The sequence below is a fragment of the Uranotaenia lowii genome, chromosome 1, assembly GCF_029784155.1.
Source record: "Uranotaenia lowii strain MFRU-FL chromosome 1, ASM2978415v1, whole genome shotgun sequence".
Lineage (NCBI taxonomy): Eukaryota > Metazoa > Arthropoda > Insecta > Diptera > Culicidae > Uranotaenia > Uranotaenia lowii.
The window spans coordinates 124,293,387-124,319,815 of NC_073691.1; the positions used below are offsets into that span (position 1 = coordinate 124,293,387).

Below are 26,429 nucleotides of genomic sequence, written 5' to 3' on the forward strand. Positions count from 1 at the left end.
GTTAAGTTTTCCTCGCAAAAAAGCCTTTTCAACATCTTTAAATTTTCTCCTGATTTTTCTATCAACCTTTATCAATTTTCAGTTCTGGTATTCGTTCTCTTAGAATATACATTTTAACCGATATGCCGAAAATAAATTAACATAAAAGAAACTGAATTCTGAATCTGAACTTTGAATCTGCAATCTACAATTACAAATTCTGGAACTGAAATCTGAACCTGACTTTTGATTTTCAATATTTTTGTTATTTCTAAATCTTGAATTTAAATTTGAAACCTATTTTTAGTCGATTTTTTTGCAATTTTTTTATAACGATAAATTAAACCTAAATCTTTGAGTGCTTATGGTGTCCCTATTGCTTTGACAGTGAACTTTCAGTAAACAAGCGAGAGATAAAAAGAGGGAGTGAACGAGCGATTTCGATGGGGATGAGGAAGCTTTTCCGATCGATAAGCGAGGTTGGAGTTCATCGGTGTCGTCGTCGTCCTCGTCCTCGCAGTAGTGTGGTGGGATTCTTACTGCTGCTCATCACAGTCTGATTTTCACCGCTGGAAAAGTCGGTCGGGTTTTCCCGTTGGTTCCGTTCCGTTTCGGTGCTGTAAGATCCCCATACTATCACACACACGGTTTGTGCTCCGGGGGAGGTCAATTTGAGGCAGTTTTTCGAAAGGTGCAAATTTCGTGAAAATTCAGTTCGAATTGATTGCTAATTCAGCTGCTACTTATCAATCGTGCCTGGTGGAGGGTGTTTTGATTAATACGGTTTAGATCAGATAGCTGAGTTTACAAGTGATGTAAGAAGTTGTGGAAAATTCTTCTGCTCTACTTGGTTGTCAGCCATTACGTTTTTTCTTCCCAGTGAAGGTTTTGTGGAGTGTGGAAAAATTTCCTACGTAACAACGAGTGGAAAACGAGAGAGCTTCGTGTATTTTGTTCCCAGATGCCAGAATAGGGATGAGCATTGCAACACGATAGAGGGGTCATTGCGAGGTCGTTGAAGCTCCTGAATTTACATTGAAGCTACGTCTGTGCAAGACGTTGAAGGAGTTTTCATTTGCAAGCTGTAAAGTTATCATCGGAAGGGTTGTGGTTTTGATTGTTAGATTGCACTGTTTGAGTAGTAAAATGGTTATGTAACATTCGTGGGTCATGTACATGTTCATATCGGCTGAGGGCTACTTAAACACAGATGAGTGAAGTTTAACAGGAGAGTTGCACCGGGATTTCCCACGGTTGTAGTGAAGACATCGCAACATTATAGTATTGGTGCCTCTCGATGTGGGAGAACTTTTCATTCATATGATTTGACCACGTTCTAGATTCAACTGTGGTCACTATTTTCGGTCAACGAAAAAGTTAAAAGAAAACAGCTAGCGGTTTTCGGGTTTTAGTTGTGGTAATTGAAAAGCTCCCACGTTAGCTATAAATATTTGAAAAGTGTCACCAGCACGTGTCCTAAAGAAGAGCGCCCTTCATGCTAACACCTGAAGCCGGAGGAACATTCCGGCTCTTTCGTTCAATTTTCGTTTGGCCAGAGCAATCTGAAGCTGCAACTGCTGCATCGCGGTGAAGGCGCACATGTGCGGGCTACGTTTCAGAACTAGGAATTCTCCGTCTCAGAAGACATCCTTACGCTGGGGTGACAGCTGTTTCTCACATTGAATACAATCACCGATCACGGCCGCCAGTCCATCACAACACCGGTCTCGGTCAACAGCAACGCGCACAGTTCAATACACTACGCATCCGCCGGAATCCCACCACGCCATTATCCGCCATTCGCAAAACGTTCTTCTCATTCGCAATACGACTGGTTGATAAATCATAGTGTTACGCGGCACATATCATTTTCGAACATCTACAACAAGTTACATTGTTACGTAAAGTGAAGAAAAAAACACACAGTGAATTCCCAGAGCTAAATCATCCCAAGAGTGATACATTTCAATCCCCTTGAGATCGTTAGAATTCAAGGCAAAATGGCTGCTACCAAGATTTTGTTGTTAATTCCTAGTTCTAAGTGTACCGTTTTAAGGCGAAATTAATCTGTGATGTGTTTGAAAGTATTCAACAACAAATGAAAGTTATCTACTGGTCAGTATTCTAAGATTTAACAATCCAAACTAATTGCCCGTGGGAAGCAGAGGAAGCTTTCCGTGTTCTTTCTAGTCGCAAACCATTCTACAGTTAGGGGGAGAAGGAGAATCAACCATCCCCACATCATCACTCTCGTGATATTGGCGCTGTTCATCAGTGAAGTCAGGTGAGTGAGTCCACTCATTAGAAAGGAACTCGGTTAGAAACTATGAATACTTATTCATGAGCTGCCCACAGCTACGACTACTATTTTCCGGAATTTTGAGCCCAATGGGTTTATTCATCCCAATAGCTACGACTACGAGTATTTACACTTTGACCTCGATCATGGGAGTCGTGTAGAAGCACCGATACATAATGGCGGCAAATGGCGTGTGTCAATTCGTTGATTCCACCACTGATCACACTGACATGACACTGAAGATAAAAATCCGATCATTTTCTGTCCAATTCTGCCACCTGTTTTCGGTATTGCGAACTTTGCCAAATTTGACGTAAAATTCCATGTAGGAAAAATTTATCTGTTTAGCCCGATTGTATCGTCGAAATGGCCCATTTTTCCTTAAAGTTGGGTGGCATTTTAACAACTGGGATAGTATTTCTTCAAAAGCGATCGATACGCACTCTGGAATCGATATTGTGTACTGCTGGAAAATTATTTAAACAAACGAAATCGAGTGTGCAGTCAGAAGGGTAAGTGATTCCACGACGACTATCTGCACTTTGCAACTATGTTCGACCACACACATTCGTGCGAACTGTGCGAACTGATCGCAGGCGAAAACAGCAACTAAAACAAAAAAAAAACACCTCTACCCTGGCTGGGGCTGAGTAAATGGCTTGAAATTTGTACAGACAGCTCCATTCATCATGTCTGCACAAACAATTTCGATCCCGACAAGCAGTGCCATACACGACGCAAATCTATTCGCAGCCAAGGTTCTTAGATACACTAGGTTCTCCGACTTTCACAGTAAGTAGGCGAGGAGTGAGGGGGGCTCTCAATGAGTTTGTTTATTTTTTGCTCAGCTTTTCTGTGGTTTGTTGGTAAACAAACTTCATGAGTTCCGCATAGTTGCATAGCCTACATAGCCAAAATGGCTGAATCGGGACACCTCCTGAATATACACCCACCTTGTTCGCAGCGACAGAATTTCATCGAATTTCATCACATATTCACTTAAAGCGGGCATAGACTACACAAACGGCTTGTGCAAATTCGATGATTCCACGACGATTGTGTTTGATTCTATGCTCGCCCACACACTATACAAACATATTTCACGCGAACACAAACGATTGCTGGCGAAAACAGCAACAGCACCAAAAAAACCCTCTCCACCCCCTGGGGCTGAGTAAATGGCCTAAAATTACACTCTGCCACAGAGGGTTGTTTGTAAAAAGCCTCCCGATCCCGACCGATTTTACTCAAACAGTTTGCGCGTTCATTAAAGCAGTGCCGTCTATTCGTAGCGACAGAATTTCATCGCATTTGCACAAATGCAGTGTAATGTATGGCCCACTTAAAACAGAAAAAACCACCTCTCCCCTGGCTGGGACAGAGTAAGTGGCCTGAAATTTGTACAGGCAACACCATACACAATGCCACAGAGGGTTTGCTGCAAAAAAAAAATTCGAACCCGATTTTATTCAAACCGACTGCGCGCTCATTCAAGCAGTGTCAAACACAATGCAAATCTTATTCGCAGCGACAGAATTTTTTCAAATTCTATCGCATTTATAAAAATGTGTTGTAATGTATGCCCCGCACTACTGACTGACCATACTGACTGGACACTCGATTTCTTTTGTTGGATAATTTTTCTATCAGTACGCAATATCGATTTCTGATTGCGCATCGATTGCTTTTAATGAAACATTAGATTTTACAAATCGAATTCTCCGTGCAACCACTGACCATACTGACTGGACACTCCATTTCGTTTGTTGGATAATTTTTCCAACAGTATGCAATATCGATTCCAGAGTGCGCATTAGACTGCCCCAAATGACCCGCCTTTTAAAAAAGTTATACGCTGCAGGCTAAAGTTGATCCTGGGCCTAGTACAAGATCTCATGCCAAATTTGGGCCAGATCGGACCACGGGAAGGGGTCGCTCAACGAGCCTGAAGTTTGTATGGGATTTTGAGACATTTTGTTCGAGAGGAACATGAAAAACCAGTTTTTCGTCAATAACTATTGTCTCTCTCCTTCGACCGATTTCTTTCAAAAACGGGTTTTCTTGAAGCCTAAACTATGACAAATATTTCATCAGAAGGTTGCATTTCAATTAAAGTTAAGATAAACAAGTTATTAAGCTTCAAAAATTGGCTAACTTTTTTAAGGGTGACATTCATCACTGTTTTAATGAGGTGACTAAATGTCCGATCAGGACACTCAATGTGAAATGCATGCCGTTTCGTCAAATAATGACCAATTTTAACCATTGTTGTTGCGCTTGATTGACATTTTTAATGTTTTTCTAATATTTGAGTTTGGATGATATTCACTTGATAGTTCGGAAAGAAGTAAGAGTGGAAAAATGCTTGACAATTAAAAAAAAAAATGGATAACCACAGGGGCTTAGGAACATGACTGGACGATTTTTGATGTAAATAAAAAGATTCACCTTCATTATCTATCAAAAGAAAGCTACTGCTTAAGGGGGGGGTAGGGTCTAACATTTTCAAAAAATCGATTTTTTTATTTTTTTATTTTCTTATTGTAAAACATTTCAAGAATGTTGTGTCAAATTTTCAAGTCAATTGAAGCAAAACTGTAGAAGTTATAGGCCTTTATCTCCTCCTATCTTATACTGCAAGAAAGCAAGAGCAGAAACTTCAAACGCGTTTTTCTCGAAAGCACATTTTTAAAGTCCGTGGACATCGTCATTTGAAAACTACTTATCCGATTCTTTTCAAATTTGGAACATATTTTCTACATATAAAATACCAGACCCCAACGTTTTTCTTTTTTGATTTTTTTATTTTGGGGAGATTTTACAGGGTAAAAATGGCGGATTTTTAAGTGAAAAATCGTAGTTTTTACTTCAAACAGCCACAAAAATTTCATAAAAATATTTTTAAGTTAAATAAAAACGTTGGGGTCCAGAAAAACATCTATTAAAAATATTTTGCTCTGATTTTTTGACTTCAGATGATTCTGTGCTGAGATACAGTGTCCACCGCAAATCCTGTTTTCTAAAAGGCATCCTCGAAAATGCTCCGTCACCGGCTCATTTTTCAATATTTTTCTACGAAAAAATTACTAAATATTCTTTTAACAATGCTTTGTATAATGCAAAAAATTTGAATACATTTGTTTGAACGATAGCTCTAGAAAAAAATCGTGAAAATGGTGTTTTTTTTATACCCGTTAGACCCTACCCCCCCCCTTAAATAATAAAAACGTGAGAAAAATGTAAAAGGACCTTTTTTCGAAAAATTATCATTTTATTGGCTTCATAAAGCTTTGGTCCATGAGCTTTTCAATCTAAAAAAAATTGTTGGCGGTTGGGTCTGAGAGTAACAACCATTCTGAATAGATTTTTTGAGAAAAAAAGACCCTGAGTTAGGTAGAAAAGATGAAACATAAACCCCGCCATAAGGCGAAAATATGTACAATAGACTGCCCCAAACTTTTTTGAAAAATTCAAAACCTGTTAAATGTTATGCGCTGCAGGCTAAAATTGATTCTAGTCCTAGTTCAAGATCTCATGCCAAATTTGGGCCAGATCGGATCACGGGAAGGGGTCGCTCAACGAGCCTGAAGTTTATATGGGATTTTGAGACATTTTTGTTTTTGAAAGAAATCGGCCGGCGGGAACCAAAGTTATTGATGAAAAACTGGCTTTTTTATTGGCTTCACAAATCGTCCAGTCATGTTCCTAAGCCCCTGTGATTATGCAATTTTTTTTCAAATTGTCAAGTATTTTTCCACTCTTACTTCTTTCCGGACTATCAAGTGAATATCATCCAAACTCAAATATTAGAATAACATTAAAAATGTCAATCAAGCGCAACAACAATGGTTAAAATTGGTCATTATTTGACGAAACGGCATGCATTTCACATTGAGTGTCCTGATCGGACATTTAGTCGCCTCATTAAAACAGTGATGAATGTCACCCTTAAAAAAGTTAGCCAATTTTTGAAGCTTAATAACTTGTTTATCTTAACTTTAATTGAAATGCAACCTTCTGATGAAATATTTGTCATAGTTTAGGCTTCAAGAAAACCCGTTTTTGAAAGAAATCGGTCGAAGGAGAGAGACAATAGTTATTGACGAAAAACTGGTTTTTCATGTTCCTCTCGAACAAAATGTCTCAAAATCCCATACAAACTTCAGGCTCGTTGAGCGACCCCTTCCCGTGGTCCGATCTGGCCCAAATTTGGCATGAGATCTTGTACTAGGCACAGGATCAATTTTAGCCTGCAGCGTATAACATTTCACAGGTTTTAAATTTCCCATTCAAATTTGGGGCAGTCTAGTGCGCATCGATCGATTAGAAGAAATACTATCCCAGTTAGAGAGTGCCACCCAACTTAAAAAGTTGGAGAGGTTGTATATTAGACACAACCACAAGATTTACGTAGAATTACGACATCTTTTTTCTATCGATTTTACGAAAATTTGATTAATGATTTATTTCAAATTTGTCTTTATTGAACTATATTGCCTTTCATATACAATTTTCGAAAGTTTGTATCAACGAGAACTCAAAGGTTCAACAACAAGTAAATTATTAGTTATTCTTATTCTGGTTCACGCAGATGTGAACCAGCCTATGACCTTTCAAATAAAGACATAAAAAAATCTGGTTCATTTAATTTTTTGTTGCTATCGCAAGTGGCGTTTGTAGTCAACCTTAATCATTAACACTGCAATATGTTAACCAAATAGTCACAAGCTCTAGCGCCACCCCTCTAAGCATTGTTATACTATCGCAGAAGCTATAAAGCCAAGCCCGAGTAGAAATTGCATGTGTTTAGTTCAAAAGTTGTTGGGCGACTAATCGAATTCGCAAAAATTTTTATTTTATATGCCGAAAAGATCGTAGCGTACCCAAAATAAAGGTATAGCGCAAAGCAGAATACCGAAAAAAGGTGGAACACACACGTGATGCAGAGTATCGATGAACAAAAGCTTGCTTTGATCCGTTGGTTTTTCTCCCGGCTCAATCAAAAGTACACTGCCAGCCAAAAGTTGGGGATCACCTCTTAAAAACTTGGAAACACACTTATCAAAACACATTTGTAAAACGTTGTGCAAATAAATTGTCTTATACTTGAAATTATACAAAATAACTATTTAAGTTAGCGACCAAAAATTTGGGATCACCACACAGTATGATGCATTGGCCAAAAGTTTGGGATTGGTCTAAAATTATGCAATTTTAATACTTCTGTATCTCTGTTATCAAACAACTTATCGCTAATCTAATAAGCTTATTTGAAAGTTCATGAGTTGTACTTGATCTGAGTTGATTATTTTCCAATATTTTTTACAAAAAATGTGACTGTTAGAAAAATCCCTTGAAATATGTCTCGAACAAAACTTACGAGGTGCTGAGGACCTGTTTGCCTTAAGGGGGGGGTAGGGTCTAACGGGTATAAAAAAACACCATTTTCACAATTTTTTTCTAGAGCTATCGTTCAAACAAATGTATTCAAAATTTTTGCATTATACAAAGCATTGTTAAAAGAACATTAAGTAATTTTTTCGTAGAAAAATATTGAAAAATGAGCCGGTGACGGAGCATTTTCGAGGATGCCTTTTAGAAAACAGGATTTGCGGTGGACACTGTATCTCAGCACAGAATCATCTGAAATCAAAAAATCAGAGCAAAATATTTTTAATAGATGTTTTTCTGGACCCCATCGTTTTTATTTTACTTAAAAATATTTTTATGAAATTTTTGTGGCTGTTTGAAGTAAAAACTACGATTTTTCACTTAAAAATCCGCCATTTTTCACCTCTAAAATCTCCCCAAGGTAAAAAAATCAAAAAAGAAAAACGTTGGGGTCTGGTATTTTATATGTAGAAAATATGTTCCAAATTTGAAAAGAATCGGATAAGTAGTTTTCAAATGACGATGTCCACGGACTTTAAAAATGTGCTTTCGAGAAAAACGCGTTTGAAGTTTCTGCTCTTGCTTTCTTGCAGTATTAGATAGGAGGAGATAAAGGCCTATAACTTCTACAGTTTTGCTTCAATTGACTTGAAAATTTGACACAACATTCTTGAAATGTTTTACAATAAGAAAATAAAAAAAATAAAAAAATCGATTTTTTTAAAGTGTTAGACCCTACCCCCCCCTTAACATAGTTTTTTTGGTCATGATCTTTTAAATGATATCAACAGATGTGAAATATTCGTCAGTTGACTGAGATATTACTGAACAAAATTTTCATGTTTTGGAAAGGAGATCCCAAACTTTTGGCCGGCAGTGCACGAACGTGTATTGGATATAATGAACCAAAGTTGTCATGAAAATATTTGGAAAAATATTCAATGCAATGCTTGAACTCTCAATTTGTAGTCCTGAGAAGGACTATTTTTGGTTGTTGTTGGGCGGACGAACTGGCTTAGGAGCAGCAGCAGCAGCTTTCGTAGCTGCTTGCCCTCAAACAGTCAGACAGCGAATCTCATGCGGCAATCAACTGAATGATGCTTCATGCAGCTTTCAATTTCACCTTTTTTCTGCTGACTTAGCTGGGACCTCGGAGGGAGCTCTCGGTTGCTTGGCGTTTGTTGAGTGAGCGGCAGCTAGAGCCGGGACTGTAGACAAGAACGACAGCATCACAAAAAATTTTATACGGCAGTTATATTTATAACTTTCCACGCTCATGTTCGTATATGCACTTCATTGATATTGGTGTACCAACACACAGCCGAAACAAAACATTGTTCGGAAAGGATGTCCGATAAAGAGGCGTTTTTCGTGACGCGAGAACCGTTTGCGAATTTCAATTTGCACCCCTATAGTGTTGCCGTAAGACGTAATTCTACGTCAAAAAACAGGCAATTTCTACGATAAAATCGTGATAATCAGGTACATTTTTCCTACTGGGCATTTTTTGTTAACTTTTGCAGGTTCGCCACCTACCGTTGGTGTTGCGAACCTGCAAAATTTGACAAAAAATAGCCAGAAAGTGGTCGAATTTTTGTTCAAAGTGTCATGTCAGCAGGGATGCCAGGTGTTGAGGAGTAAAAATCTGGGCAATTTTGAAAAAAAGTCTGTGTTTGTCTGTGCACAGGGAAGATCACAAATTTGCTACTAAACGAGACATTTGACGGTGCGTGTGAGCGGGGGGGGGGGGAGGGGTTGGATGTTGTTTTCCTGTGGTATTCAGGTTATTATCGCGCTAAGAACACTGTTTCCTACCACGTACCATGTTGATCTTATTAAAAAAAAGAATTGGTAATGAATGCTTGGTGAAATACCAATGAATACAAGCGAGATTTCAGTCTAATCTGGCACTTACGGATCAAATCCGATGCATAAATCTTGGTTTCATCACTCAATTTAGAAAATCTGTAAAATCTGGGCACTCTCAGCAAAAATCTGGGCAAAATCTGTGTCTGACCAATATCTGGACGAAGGGTCAAAAGTCTTGGTTTTACAGACAAATCTGGGCACCTGGCAATCCAGCATGTCAGTGTGATCAGTTGTGCAACTGTATTTTTCATCACAAACTCTGCAAAGAACTGGGCTGCCATAAGCCAGGATTTGTCTGTAAAATAAGATTTTTAACATTCGTCCAGACATTTTTCAGTACATTCTTAGCACAAATCTACACATAAACCGCACATATTGGAAGAACATCAACATTTTAAATTGAACTATAAAATTTTCTCCATAATGAGACTGAATAGTAAGAGATTTGAGAAATGGCAGAATCACACATGCGTTTTTCCAACATATGTATTCTTAATCCTGTGTCTTTCTTGACGGAGGATATCGAAACCCAGGGCTGGATACAGAAAAAAAAACAAAAACAATAATCTCAAATGTCAAATTGGTCTGATTTTAATCATCGACCATGCAGTGAGCTGGTAACGAATTTTGTTTCTTTAAAATGATCATTTTCAAAACTTTTTGAAGTCTTTAAGGAAGTTTTGTTTTGAACAGGTTTACAAAATTCATCAAACTGAGCATGTTTAATCTATAAAACAATAGTTTTGTTGATTTTGTTTGATTCCGGCAAGAGACTTTATTTTGAACTATTACAACTTTTTTCAAAAAGTTCTCAGTTTTTTTTATCGAAAAGTAAAAAAAAAAATAAAATGCGGCAGCAAATTTCTATTTTCCAGACCTTGTTCAAAACAAAGCAACGCCACGTTGATGCGTGGAATTCGCATTGATGTTCAGCTCATCTATTCAAGCTTTTTACGAGCCATAAAAGTTTAGTTTTTTTTTTTTGGAAATTTGCGCTTTGTTATTTTAACATTTTGTTGTTGTCTACAGTTGCAAAAAAATCAGCCACCTGAGCCGCACTCTAATTCTCCTTGACTCAGATTTGAAGGAAAATAATTCAAAATGCGCCAAAACTGGGAAAACTCAAATTTTGATTAGAGCGGTAAAACTCAGAAATGAATTGTAGGGGTTTTCGCGAATTCTGAGTTGTTTTTGTTCAGGGTGGTTTAGGCTTGTTCATGGATCGACTGAATGAAAAAAAATCAAAAATTTATGAAATTTCAAAGCGGTATTGAATTGAATTTCTGATTGCAAAAAGAAAAAGACGATTGTACGGTGTATTTAGAAGATGGATGCGTGCATTTCTATACGGTTAATTTTATTTTTACCACAAGTTAGTTCCACCGAGTCATTTGACTGCATCCAGCCGGTGGAGCTTCGTGCTGTCCCACTTGACACGCTCACCCACCACCCACCCACCGCACACTCTGTCTAATTTGAGCTGATTTGAAAAGACAAGAAAAAAAACACCATTGATGAAAATCATTTACACTTCAAAATTATGAGAAAATTAAACTTACAGTTGTGAATGATGGCTTCCTTAGAGATTGCTGGAAGAAAAGATAAAATTGTTCAATTTTGTATTTCCTTTCGACACCACTTAATTTCTAATAGAAAATAAAATTGAAACTTACCTTGATTATTTCGTCAACTGTTTCAGACCATCGCATCCAAACAATCAACAATGGTTTTTGGAACTCTCTGAGTTGTTTTCATCTATTTTGTTCGAAAACGTATGCGTCTTCGCTAAGTTCCAGGCTTTGAAAGTCAATAGATGAAAACAACTCAGAATTTTGATGGATTTCGTATCAGTTGTTTTCATCTTCATACATGATGCGACCGCTGAACCGAAATTAATCAGTCTCTGAATAATCTATATAAATTTACCGTGCGGATAGAGGACCATGATGGCCTTAGTATGGTGGTATCAAATGCCAAATCGCACGATCAGCCATATATTTTGAAAAAAAGTTTTGACAGCTGGCTGAAGTGTTTACGAAAAAGGGGGACCAGGGATGTGGTTTGAGGTGTTTGAGATAAAAAATCAGAGAAATTTGGAAAAAAGTCTGTGTATGTCTGTGCACAAGCTTATCGTAGACCAAAGATTAAAATATTTAAAACCATATTGAGTTTAAGTTTATTTTATTTTATTTAAATTAGATTTCCAGAAATGAAGCAATGATTCGGGTATTTAATGAATTCATTTTATTCGAAGCACTTTATTTTTTACATAAAATTAGTATACATGTCATATCCGCAGCTCTACACTCTAATTCTCCCTGACTCAAATTTGAAGGAAAACATTTCAAAATTCGCCAAAACTGGGGAAACTCAAATTTTGATTAGAACGGCACAACTCAGATATGAATAATAGGGGTTTTCGCGAATTTTGAGTTGTTTTCAATCAGGCATTTTTAAGCAGCATCTGAACGGTCTGAGCCAAAACAACTCAGAATTTTTAAAATTTGAACACGGTTTCGAAAGGGATTATATTTTTGAAAGAAGTAAATAGAAATTTCGGATTCAATTCAGTCTAATGAAACAAATGCGTGAATATGTTGTTTGTTTTAATTTCCTGGCATATGCTTGTTTGTTTTGTTGTCAAAAGATGAGGACTGTTGAATTATTGAAGCGATACATTCATTTTGCGCTGGACCGACGGAATCGTCTAGCGTAATTTTTTGAATTAAATCCTCCACCGGGCGGGCGAGTGTGACCATACAGCATTTCCAGTTGATCTGAAACCGACAATGTTGATCCAAATTGATGCACCGAAGAAAGCAAAAGAAAGCAAACGTTCTTCTGCTCTCCGTTTTTCGAGCAGCTGTTCCCGTAGAGCAGGAACCTTTTTTGTGTGGATGTTCTGCTGCCGGATGCGGCTCAAAAATTCTGACCCGAGTGGAACTTTAAGGCACCATGACACTTGTTACCAGTTCAAATTGGAGGGATATTGCTGTTAAAAACAAGGGCAATTGTTAAAACTATCTAACATTGCAATAAACAAGACTTTTACCTTAAAAATATCGTTGATCACTTCCTCTTTTTTATGTCTTTCAGTTGCAAAGTGTTTTTTCTTTGTGTTTTCAAATTGCTCTGAGTAGTTTTAATCGATTTTGCTCGAAAAAGTCCCGGGTTTTTAAACTCGCTAGATGAAAACAACTCAGAATTTTGATGGATTCCAACTCAGTTGTTTTCATCTTCATACATGGTGTGATCCATGAACCGAAATTATTCAGTCTCTGAATAATCTAAAATTACCGTGTAATCCATCTTCACTGAAACAACTGCCTTTCTCCAACTTTTGCAAATCGTCCGACGTCGCAAAACATCTCTTTAAAAACAGAATGCTGAATGCAATAACCTCAACGCATCTGTTTCGTCAATCGGCGTTGAGTGAACGCCATCTCTCTCTTCATCTCTTTTTCCTGTTTATGAGATTGTAACACGGAGAAAAAAGTATGGTATTTCCAACAATATACCTTCAACTTTCAAACGCCGTATGGAATCTGACTTAAGTGACCAACCAAGAAATTAGGAAAAGTATCTTGTAATGTACAAATAATATTAAGTAGATCATTAAGACACCTAAATAGATGATTTTATATCATACTAGCTGATCCCATACGAACTCCGTTTCGCTTTCAACTTGGAATATGTCATGAACAGTTTTTATGAAAGTCAATTGCCAAGCATTTTCCAGACGCACTTCCGATTTTATTGTTAAGTAATAATTGCAAAAATATTGGACGATCGCTTTTTCTGTCATCCGCTACTAAATTTGATATCAGGAATCAATTGACAGTGAGAAAAAACCCCCGTGTATAAATTTTGACTCGATCGTTGTATAACAACGCAATTACTGCCAACAAGTTAAACCCCTTTCTGTGGCCTCTTATACAATCTTCGATATCTGAAATTGATTGCTCTTCCCTCAAAACTCCTGTGTGCAAATTTTCAAAGCAATCTATTGCATACCCAAGCAACCAAAAATCTCGTTAAAAAGGTCGAACACAGCTTAATCAGCATAATCAATGTGCTGAAGTTCGTTTTATTCAGCCCAAAATTTAAGTTCTTATTGAAACTTTGAAGTTCCATTACAGATTTGAACGGCCTTCTATTCAGCTCACAAGTGAACATTTGATCAGCGAAAACAAAAAAATAATTCTCCTCTCCTCTCTTACTTTGGTCACCACCAGCCCATGTGGTGCTACCGGTTTCTCGGCATCCATCTTTATTCCTCACATCACCTCCCTTATTTGATCTTACTTAATTGCTTTGTTTTTAAGTTCTGCTACACAATTATTTGATTCGCTTACTCAAGCAATCAAACAACCTAATGGAAAAAATTAGTCCTGGTACCAGATTTGAACCCGATCCTCCGAGATGATAGCCAAACATGCTGCCACGACGCCAAGCCTAGATGTTGCCTTACCGGCAGCTAAAATTCGAAGTGGATATAAGCTTCCTAGAAAACCTGCAAGGGCAGCCAGCAGCAAAGACGCATGTTGATTATGACTAAGAAACATTACGAAACGGCGTATAAATCAATCATCCGTTAGAATAATATCGGTTTTAAAAAAAAAAAAATAGAATTCTATGTTTATAACTGTTAAGCTAAAAATTATACAAATTCTTGAGTTTATCTTGATAATTAATTAATGAATTGCTTCAACTGACTTTCAATGTGTGATAAATTCGTAGTAAGTAAATATGCTCCAAAAAATGATTAATTTATTATATGCCCTTTTGTGATGTTCGTTTACACTTCATATTCATAGAATGGCGGACATGTCTTAAAACAGGCTATTTGAGGAACTTTTTGGAACTTCCCAGCTAACATTTTTGTAGGTATATTTCTCAACAAACTTTGCTATACGTTTCATATACATTATAAAATCATCTTATATAACTCGAAAAAACAGCATTTACGTACTAAAGTGGAGGCAATATACATACATATTTTTAACTACTGGCTTATGCGATAAGTGTTGTAAAAATTGAACGATATACAACACCTTTTACCGTACATCCTGACAGTATGCGAGAGAGCGCAAGTTCCGCTCTCAATGCATGCAAACCGTTGCCAGCCACAATATTTGCTGCTTCTCTCATTGGACAGTTTAACCAAATGGACCCTCTGATTTTTAGAAATCTGGTTGCACTGCTAATCGCAGAGAGAACAACAAGGTTGTTTTCTCACTTGAATCCCGCACGCGGGAGACAAATTTGCAAACATGGCGCAATTTTGTCATATCCGAGTCGGTAGACTTTAACCAACCATCTTTACGATCATTTACTTGGTTTGGTAGGAATTACGATTCGCATTAACATTGTTAACGAGTTGAACTGACATTTCTAATGCGATGTTATGTTTGCTGGGTTCGAGTCCATAGAAGGCTATTTGAGACCCAATTTGAAACTTTTATTCTGAATAATGCGATTGACATGTCACAAAAAAGGCTATATGAGGAACTTCTTGGAACTTGAGTTCCACAGAAGGCTTTTTGAGACCTAATTTGTAACTTTTATACTGTATGGATATGATTGACATGTCACAAAAAAAGCTATTTGGGGAACTTTTTTTTTTCCTTTTGTAACTTCCATGCTCACATTCGAGAAAATTCGGTACCAAATCTCTTTGGAACCTTTGTTCATCGAAATTCGAACTTTGGAGGCACGAGTTTAAGTAGATATGAGACTTTTGGTTGCTTGGGTAATAACGTCAATATTGCTATAAGCAGTGAAAAACTAATTAATATGGACGATCCCTTTCGTCGACCCCTGGCAAAACATTTGACATCTGAAATCGATTGCCCGTCCCCGAAAACTACCGTGTGCAAATTTCCATCCCAATCCGACATCAAATAACGACGATGATGCAAAAATATTGAATGGTTAATACATGTACGATCCCCTTTGCCGGCTCCTTACACTGAATTTTATACCTTAAATCCATTGTTCGTCCCTCAAAACTCTCGTGTACCTTTTTTCATCTGAATCCGATGTATAATAACGACAATATCGCATCAACAGTGAATGGTTAATATGGACGACCTCTGATTTTAGTTTGGATAAGTGAAATCAGAGGTGTGTTCCTAATAACTCCTACATATGTGCAAATTTTCATCCCAATCCAAAAACGTCAATATCACTAAGATACTGAAAATTTAATATGGACGACCCCTTTTGCCGGCCCTTTACACTGAAATTACCTCAAATCGATTGCACGTCACTCAAAACTATCGTGTACCAATTTTTATCTGAATACGATGTATAATAATGTCAATATTGCAAAAACAACGAATAGTTAATATGGACGACCCCTTACACAAAATTTGACACCTAAAATCGATTGCTCGTCTTTCAAAACACTCATGTGCAAATTTTTAACACAATCCGACATAAAGTAACGTCCCCCTTCAGAAGGGGTCATCCGAAAATCTAAAAAAATTTTTCATCATTCCTGGTCCTAATGAGCATCCATGCCAAATTTCAGACCTCTAGCTTTCAAGACGGCTGAGTGTATAGAGGACAAACAAATAAACAAACAAACATACATACAGAAATTGCTTTTTATATATGTAGATAAACATATGAACAAATAAACAAATATCTGATTTAAACTGACTTTAGACGACATGTTATATGATCTTTTACTAATGCAGTTGGAATTGCGATTCACTACACCATTGTAAACGACTTAAGTTATCATTTCTGATACGATTTCATGTTTGCTGGGTAGTTTCGATCGAATTGACCGGCCTCTCTTGCTGAATAGTTCTTGAAACTGAGGGGCATATAAATTTTGATTTGTCATACGATGGCACCGGATTGGCTTTGTTGACTTCGAGAACTGAAGGCGAATCAACACCGAAATCAAAGCGTGCAAAACGAATCCCGGAAAACGGAGCTGGTGATATTACCTGGAACAAAATGAAAAGGGAAATAAAAATTAGTAAAACATAATCAAAAATAAGGACAGATTTACGGAATTTTTCGGAAAGGATGACCTTCTCCATTTGTCCCGCAAAGGAGCCGGTTCGGTTCTGATCTCTTCGGCCATTTTTTTTTATTCAGATTCAATGGTTTTGCGCTGGGCGAACAAATTACACTATCGTATAAAGATACGCAAATTGGAGTTGAAATCCAGCAAATTGAGAACACCAACCACTGGTTGAATCTATTATTTTTATAGTTTCATGCCTACTGTCAATCATACAATTGTAGTTCAATCTATCATATTTACAGTTAAGTCAATTATACAATTATAGTTGAATCTATATTTATAGTTGAATGCCTGAATTCAATTATACAATTGTGGTTGAGTCTATCGTATTCATAATTGAATCTATTATACCATAATAGTTAAATTTATGTATAATATTATAGTTTAATGCATATGGCCAATCAGCAGTATCTAGTTTAATCTATTCTATTTATAGTTGAATGCGAAAAAATCAACTACATTTTGATGATTGATATAAAAAGCTGAAATAATTGGAACAATTGTCGTCTTTCTTCTCTGTGAATGTCCTCAAATAAATTTTCATTTAGTTTTCACTAATTATTTTACAAAGCATTTTCTATTAAGGGCTTATTCTCTACATTCACCTTCTTCCCTACTCTTATAATTATTTGATCTCCATTTTTACATATAAAAACACTTTGCATTCGTACTATTCAGGTTATTTGAGATTGCTCCAAATTTACAATTTACAATTAAATTTGATTTTTTTATATATTTCATTATCTTTCTGATAAAAACGCTTATTCTTCATAATTGGCTAAAACAAATCAGGGCACCTGGCATACCAGCCAGGTCAAACTTCGGTTGTGTTTCGCCCCCTCCACCGCATCCAACCCTCGTCTACTTTTGCCAATCTAAGACCACCATACTATTTAGGGCCATCATGGTCTTTGATTGGTCCATCGTTTCATGGTTTGGTTTTGGGCCGTTTTGCCAGTTGAACGGACCAAATCCAGATCGAATATGGGTCGATTTTTCGATCTGGGACGTTACGTGTGTAACTGCACACTTGTTTCGTACTGCTTTTTTATCATTTAAATCGATCATTAAGTTCCTGAATCGTCATGTGGCGGAATGTCACATGTCATATGTTCTAGAATTCTGAGAGACAAACGTACAGAGTTTAAAAAAAGAACAGTTAGGTTCATCTGGAAGCATATCTCCAAAAGTGGGTGGTGGGAGAGTGAGTTCGTTCCTTTCGATTATCCAGGGTGGTGAATTCAGGGGGTGGCTTATCATAAAAAGCTCTTGTGTTCATTTGTGTTGAGAATGAACCTCTGTTCCGCTGAAGAAAGGAAAATTGATGAAAAATTTTCTCTCCCTCATTCGTCATTTGGATTGCTTCGTTACAGTTGTGTGTGTTTCGTTCATTGATGCCGAGAGAGGAAGAGCGCATGCAGAGGAAATCATTCAAGATACCATATTATGTAGAAAGTGGGCGGTTGATGGAACAAAATGTGGGAGGAATTAGTTTTCGTAAACAAATGCTTTTTTACGGGAATGTTTTTCTCTCCGGATGTTTAGTGGCTTTGGATTCAGTGGAACGTGCTTCAAACGATGGTGAAGGAATTTTTCGGTACTCATAGCCGGTGTTGCCAGATTTTTTGTACATTAAATTCCAATATTTATTCTCAAAACGGCTTGTTATGTTGAGAACAGGTTTCACTTTAACAGAGTTTAATAGAAAGATTTCTAGCAAAAAAATCGTCTACATACAACAAACATATTCCTCAAATTTTCTTATAATTTTTTTATATGTGCGCAAACCTGGGAGCCCGGTTAAATAAGAAAGTAATATACCATTTTCTTCGAACTTCCAAGAGCCTTGTACCATTCGTTTATACATGTAACCCATGTAGACAAAACAGGTGAAATTGAGCGCAGTTCTAAAAATAGCGTAATAAACTTTGATTATCGTTACATTGATTCTTTTGTGGTTTGCGATAGTATGAAGTGCATTAGAAGGAAGATATGTAGGGTGGGTAAGAATACAATGGCCCAAGATTTTAATTCACGTTGTCACAGTTCTTGAAAGTGGGGTCGCATTCCGGTTTTTGTTCATGTCTGCTTGGAAGGATACAGCGCTGTGTCTAAAGTGAAGGTTGAGCATGACTTTTCTTTTGGTTTAAATATTTTATGAGCTTAGTGGGTGGGGGAAAAGCAAGCTATATGCGTCTATTAAGCAGAATACTGATTTTATCGAATATGAAATCCAATATGTGTACAAAAACTATGTACACATGAGCAAGCATCTGTTTTCTATACATAAGAGTAATTTTTATGTTGAAATCTCTTTAAGTTTTCAAGAAAAGGATTTTATTATGAACTGTGGTCTAATTTCTAAACCTCAAACTGTGGGGGCTAAATGCGTCTATTTATGTTTAAGACAAAATATCTTATTTTCCGGCAATATTCACGCATAATTTCATTGAAAATGCTAGAAACTAATGACTTCCATACGACAAAGCTGAAGTTTTATAAAAATCTATGTGCTTTATAATTTTAAGGAATAAAACAAAAGTTGTCATATCATGAAGGCAGTTCATCCAAAATTTTATCGAATCTGTTTTGAGATCTTCAAACCTCTCGCAAGATGTTCGTTAGAGCTTTCTTAGTTGAAATAATAAAAATCATCTATTTATTCTATTTAACCTGTTATTTTAGGATAGAGGCATTTTACAAACATGATAAGGGCATACAAAAACACTCTTATTCTACTTTCTTATCATTATGAAACTTTCATAAAAGCTTTAATTTGTTATAATTTTTAAATTCATTTGAATAAGCAACAAAAACCACCCAAGTTTCTTTACGTATCATTTTTAAAAGTCAAAATATTGCATGAAAAGGTATCAAAATCTTGTATGAATTTTTAATTTTCTTGAGTTGATTAATTCATAAAATTCTTTCTTGCCTTATGTTCAAAGCGTATTACCCTCAAAATGCATTGATTAGATATGTTGTCTTGTTAGCCATTTCGTCAAACGGACGTAGGCGTATTAAACCCGCTAGGAGCATTTAGGAACACTTTCCCGTACTTCGATGAAGGGAAATTTGATTTAAAAGCGTGAAATTCATTTGAATTTTAATTCGCATTCGCATAAACAGCCGCCTAAAACTTCGGTTGACGCTACTCGTCAACTCTCGGTTTTATGAATAGACAGTCTTTTGAATTGCACCACATTCTTTTCTAGAAGATGTTACACTTCCTGACTTATAATTTCAAAAGAAGCAAAGTCTTCCAATTCGTTGCCTCAGACTATAGAATCTCTTAAGTTGAAAAACTTGCTCCCACAGAATGTTGATGGTGCCCTGGCCGAACTCTGCGGACTGTGTAGGGAGAGGGTATATTAGTCGCTTTAAGTGACTCACGTTTACTTAAACGGTAGATGCAGAGATCGCTACAATCCACCCATAAACGTGCTCCCATACATCTCATGCTCCTAAAGTTTCCTACTGAAACTCCTAGCTCGAATGAGGCTTTAATACAAAAATTTTGAAAATTTCAAATGGTGAAACTTTAAAAACATAGGTATATAAAAAATGAAGACTTTTTAAAACAAAATTAAAAAGGACTCATTTCTGATTGATCCTTCTATACTTTTAAAGTTTCCTGACAGTGAGGCTTATTGACAACTATCTCGAGAATTGAATATAAATATGTAAGTGTTAAATTTTGTGAAACGCATAAGTATTTTAATAGATAAAAGTAAGAAAACATTGATGAAACCTTCGAGAAAAAAAGGGAAAAATAGCTACCTGTATCGAAATCTTTTGTTATTTTCTTATTTTTCCCAATTGAATTTTAATCCATCCAAATATATATATAAAAAGCAATTTCTGTATGACCAGGAAGGATGAAAAATGTTTTCAGATTTTTGGATGACCCCTTCTGAAGGGGGTCGTCCATACAAGACAAATGACAAATAATGTTTTCGCGATATTGGCGTTATTTTTCGTCGGATTGTGTTGAAAATTTGCACATGAGAGTTTTAAAAGATGAGCAATCAATTTTATGTGTAAAATTTTGTGTAAGGGGTCAGCCAAAGGGGTCGTCCATATTAACTGTTCGCTATTTTTGCGATATTGACGTTATTATACATCGTATTCAGATGAAAATTGGTACACGGTAGTTTTGAGGAACGAGCAATCGATTTGAGGTATCAAATTTAGTGTGAGGGGCCGACAAAAGGGGTCGTTCATATTAGCTTTTCAATATCTTAGTGATAATGACGTTTTTAAACAACGGATTGGGATGAAAATTTGCTCTTAGGAGTTATTAGGGACAAATAATTGATTTCACCTATCCAAATTAAAGTATTGATCAGGTATCAAATTAAGTGTGAGGGGCCGGCAAAAAGGGTCGTCCATATTAACTTTTCAATATTTTTGCGATATTGTCGTTATTATACATCGGATTGTGATAAAAATTTGTACAAGGTAGTTTTCAGGGACGGCAGTTGTTTTCAAATTTCAAAAGTTTTGCCAGAGGTCGACGAAACGGGTCGTCCATATTAATTATTTGTTTACTGTTTTTAGCAATATTGACAAAATTTGCACACAGAAGTTTTGAGGGATTGGTTTCAGATATCAAAGATTGTATAAGAGGCCACCGGAAGGGGTTAAACTTTTGGCCAATAATTGCGTTGTTATGCAACGATCGAGTTGAAATTTATACACGGGGTTTTTTTGGACGGTCAATTGATTCAATATTTCAAATTAAGCAGCAGACGACAGAAAAATTGATCGACTAATGTTTTTGCAATTATTACTTTAAAATGAATTCGGAAGTGCATCTGAAAAGGATCAGCTAGTAATATAATATGAAAACCATTAAAACTTTAGTTCAGATAAGCTCCCTTAAACTTAGAACGGATCTATCGATGTGTAGCCTTCTCAGTTTGCTATCGTCGCGTTTCGATACAACCAGGGTTTATTTGAAAATCGGTACGGTCGATAGTCGATAATGGACTACCACCGATGCTATGATGCCGTCTTATTTTTATTATTTTTTTTAGCCGAAGTTTTTAATTTTATAAAGATATTAATCACTGTAATTTATGCTTTCTAGGATAAGTAATTTTCCTTCGTTACCACATATGCCGATGATATCCGGATTATCGATATCAAACAGATGATCCTTACAGATTTCGTGCTCCAATAATGTTGATTGTTATTTTAGTTGCTGAATAGTATAATCCTCTTTCGTGTAGCTAATGACTCAAAGTCTCTTGAGTTTATTTTGAGAAGCAATGGTTTTATGATAGCCAATCATCTAACAGATATGTATGTACACTAAAAAAAGCTTCACTACCAGTGAATATCCTGAATCCTAAAACGCTAGCTGAATACTTGCCTCCGCCGACCATTCCCCAAAATGGAGGTATGAACATTGATTTTTCAGGAGTCGAATTAAATACAGCCCTCAGTAAATGCACTGGGAAATCAACAGGCTTCGACGAAAACACTTACAGTATGATATTTCAAAACACCGCGTACCAATGAGCAGAAAACTGTTTTCAGAGCATACGGGTCCTCAAAGCTGAGTGTTTTCCGACTCAGGAAGCCAAAGCAAAGGCTTTGGCTGCACTGGTCGCGGGGTGTTGAACAAATGAGAGCTTTTGGTCAAACGTTATGCTGAGGTCTATAATAAAGGTTACTTTTTAGAGAGAGGCGTCACTCAAACTCCCGGATTTTACAAAATGAGGTTAAGGAAACAAATAGAAATTATCTATAACTTTTTCCGCAGAATTTAAAAGTACTCGCGGTCTTAAGGAAAGTTGATAATTAGTTTAATTAAAACCTTTATTTAATATTTTTAAGGTTTTGCTAAAAAATGCAGACATTATTTAAATGAATTTTACCTATTTTCAAAAGTTATTTAAAATAAAAAATATAAGCTAATAGAAAAATAAACTTATTAAATATTTGAATTAAGGGCTCCCAAATTAATCATAATAAGTTCTTAAACTCTTAACACCTTGGAAAATTTCGAATTTTGTGGCCTTGTGTAGTTTATCAAAACCCTTTTGAGATAAGTTGAGCATTGAGAAGAACAGTAAAAAAATCAATTGAGTCTAAAATTTGTTTCATGAAAAATAAAATTTGTAATGACACAAACGGTTTTTAATAATCAACGATATAAGTTATAAAGTAATGAATGCTTAATAAAGTAATGGAGTTGGAGAAGGCAGCTTAACGAGCGTGTAGACGAGACAAGAGAGCCTGTACAAATTCCCTAGCCGAAGAGGGAGAAAGAGCCGCCGTCATTGGAGATATCCGATTACTTTATGACATTTCTCCGCGCCTCAGTTGTGCTAGGAATAATGAAAGAATGCCGCTAAAAGACCGAGCAGGTCAGTTATTGACCGATCGAACAGATCAGCTCAAACGATGGACTGAGCACTTCGAACAACTCTTCCGAGTCACGAATAGCGATGGCCAACAGAACCCGCAGCTCGAAGTGCCAACAGTAAGCCGCATAAATGGCGTCAACTCGGAAGCACCCTCGCTGGCTGAAATAGAAGCGGTAATCAAAGCCATGAAACCCAACAAAGCACATGGGATCGATTGTATCCCTACTGAAAACCAGTCCTAGGCCGACTGGTTTCTGGGTATCCTCGTAAAGGTCCCGAAGAAAGGAGACCTGACAGAGTGCAGTAACTGGCGAGGCATAACGTTGATCTATACAACCCTCAAAGTACTCTGCAAAGTTATCCTGAACAGGATTCAGGATTAAATCGAAGCTACACTCCGAAGGCAACGAGCTGGATTCCGATCCGGACGATCATGTGTAAACCACATCACAACGCTACGAATAATACAGGAACAACTCAACGAATTCCAGGACTCTCTTCTGGTGTTCGTTGAGCTCCCAGAGAAACTAGTCCATCTCATCAAAGCACAGTACGAGGCATTTCCGTGCAAAGTTTTACATGACGGTGTTTTGTCCGAACCAATCACGCTAACTGCTGGAGTGAGACAAGGATGCATTTTATCACCGCTACTTTTTCTCATCGTAATGGATGAGATCTTGACTGGATCGATTGACTGTAGACCAAACCGAGGATTGCCGACAATGGGACAGCTGAACGACCTTGACCTGGCAGACGATAATGTTTTGCTCGCCTAAAGACAACAAGACATGCATATCAATGACCTCAGCTCCAGAGGTAGCTGGACAACAAGTTGAGAGAGTGGAGTGCTGCTAGAGAATCTTGGTAGCCAGATAACGCCTGACGGTGGTACCAGAAAAGGCATTGAAACCCGGATCAGAAAGCCCCGATTTGCGTTTGCGAATCTTAATCTGGCGGTCACGCTAGATCTATCTACGAACGAAAATGCGAATCTTCAACTCAAACGTCAAATACTGCAAGTATTTGTGAATTGCTGCCTGCCGAGTATCATCAGCTCTTGGGGGGCTGGCAACTGGATCGCCGGTGTCATCAATGGGCGCTAGAAATCGAGATTCGGGAACGTAAGTGGAGATGGATTGGGCACACGCTGTGAAGAAATGAGAACGAGATTTGCAGAGAGGCTTACTTAATGATCCCGCTAGGCGAAGCTTAGCCGCTGAAATCCGAACTGTCGACGAGAATCTTGACTGGGACCAAGTGAAGACGCTGGCTCCGAATCGTCCACAGTGGAGGTCTTTTACCACGGCCCTATGAACAACACACACCGTCTTAGCCGATTTAGGCTTACAGACTGAATAAATAACATGGACAACTCAAGATTAACATTTAATACCGAGATGGGAATCGAACCCATGCCATCAGTGGACCAGCGAGTACCATCTTACCATGCTAACCACTCGACCACCGAGACGTACGCACCTATGCACCGGAGGATCGACGCGGGAACATTAAGTAAGTAAGTAAGGACAAACTTGAAAACAACTAAATTAAGGAAAAATAAATCAATCGTTTCCTTAAACAGTGGTATCTTTTCAATGTGATGTGATAACTTATGTTTTGAGGGTGAAAACAAGTCAAGATGGATCAATTATCGATCAGCATGTTGATGGCTTATCTGAAGTTAGATTGCAACATCCTTCGTGCAGCGTTATTCTTCTTGGTGACTTCAACCAACCGCAATTGACGTGGATTCGTGGTGACAGTAACAGTATGGTGATAGACTCTACTTCAGTATTAACATCGGCTAGTGCATCACTTTTGGATGGAATGCAACTGAATGGAATGGATCAAAGAAACTCTCTACGCAATTCTCAAAACCGAACGCTGGACTTGGTTTTTACGGACGATTCTATCTCAATAAGCTCGGTCACTGAGGCCATCGATGCCGTTGTTCCGATTGACACGTACCATCCTCCGTTCAATTTTGGTATCTCTTTTCCAAACCCTATCGATTTTGATGAGGCGTTCGATACTTCAGCTCGCAACTTCAATCGCGCAGATTTTGACACGATGAATCGAGTCCTTTCTGAAATCAATTGGACGGATTTCCTCAATTGTACGGACGTTGATATTGCTGTGAGAGTATTTAGCTCAATTTTGGATGATGTTTTTAACAACTCAGTACCCTTGGTGCGACCTCCTCTTCGACCTCCCTGGAGTAATGGACGCATAAAGCGGTTAAAACAGTTACGTTCTAAATTACTTAGAAAGTTCACTAGCTCCAGGTGCCCTTTCACTAAAATGAAATTGAACATTGCTACACGAAAATATCGCAGTTTCAACCGTTTTTGCTATCGACGCTATGTTGCTCGTACGCAAAGGGAGCTTCGCCGCAATCCGAAAAAGTTCTGGAAATTTGTCAACTCAAAACGGAAGGAATCCGGTCTGCCTGCGGTACTCCATCTAAATGATAGAATTGCAACGTCTTCTGCCGAAAAATGTAACCTCTTCGCGATGCACTTCTCCAGTGTTTTCTCTGGTCTATCGCCAACTGCTGATCAAATTTTCGCAGCCGTCACACGGTTACCCATAGATGTGTTGAATCTGGATGTTTTTTCTATAAGCGAGGAAATGGTTCTTGAAGCCATTGATAAACTGAAGTATACTACATCAGCCGGACAGGATGGAATTCCGGCGTGCGTTCTTAAGAAGTGTCGTACTCTTTTAGTGAAACCACTTACTCACATCTTTAACCGGTCCCTAGAACAGCAAAAATTCCCCGACCTCTGGAAAAGATCGTTTATGAGCCCAGTCTATAAAAAAGGTGATAAGCAAAATATTCTCAACTACCGTGGTGTCACATCACTAGCTGCCTGCTCGAAGGTATTAGAGAGGATCGTAAACGATGTAATTTTCTCAGCTTGTCGGAACTGGATCTCTGAAAATCAGCACGGATTTTTCCCTAAACGATCGGTAACCACGAATTTGACACATCATATTGCATATCACAAATGGATGGCGGAAAGCAAATTGATGCAATTTATACTGATATTTCGGCTGCATTCGATTCAGTGAATCACGATATTCTCCTGAAAAAATTGCAACGTTTGGGATGTTCTGAACGACTATGTGCTTGGATAAAAAGTTATCTTACGAATCGCCGTTTAGCTGTCAGAATTGGCTCTGCAGAATCTCCTGATTTTATTCCAAAGTCTGGGGCTCCACAAGGTAGCAACTTGGGCCCTCTGTTGTTTACAATGTTCTGTAATGACATTAATTTGCTTCTGATTGGCTGTGGAGTTCTCCTGTATGCGGATGACCTAAAAATATTTTTGGTCATAAACAGTTTAGCTGATTGTTACGAGTTACAAGGCTTCCTGGACATGGTTGTGAACTGGTGTGCTGATAATTTAATGGTTTTAAGCGTTGCTAAGTGTTGTGTTATTACATTCGGTCGGAGGAAACATCA

The 26,429-nt window shown here is 37.5% G+C and overlaps 1 protein-coding gene across 1 annotated transcript in view; it reads left to right on the forward strand.

The window, feature by feature from the left end:
* The first annotated feature begins 518 nt into the window (after positions 1–518).
* The window catches only part of LOC129739768 (high-affinity choline transporter 1), a 103,028-nt gene continuing 77,117 nt past the window's right edge, over positions 519–26,429 (forward strand). The window contains exon 1 of the mRNA XM_055731288.1: positions 519–2,263. The gene's annotated coding sequence lies outside the window, so the exon portion shown is untranslated. The remainder of the gene's footprint in view (positions 2,264–26,429) is intronic.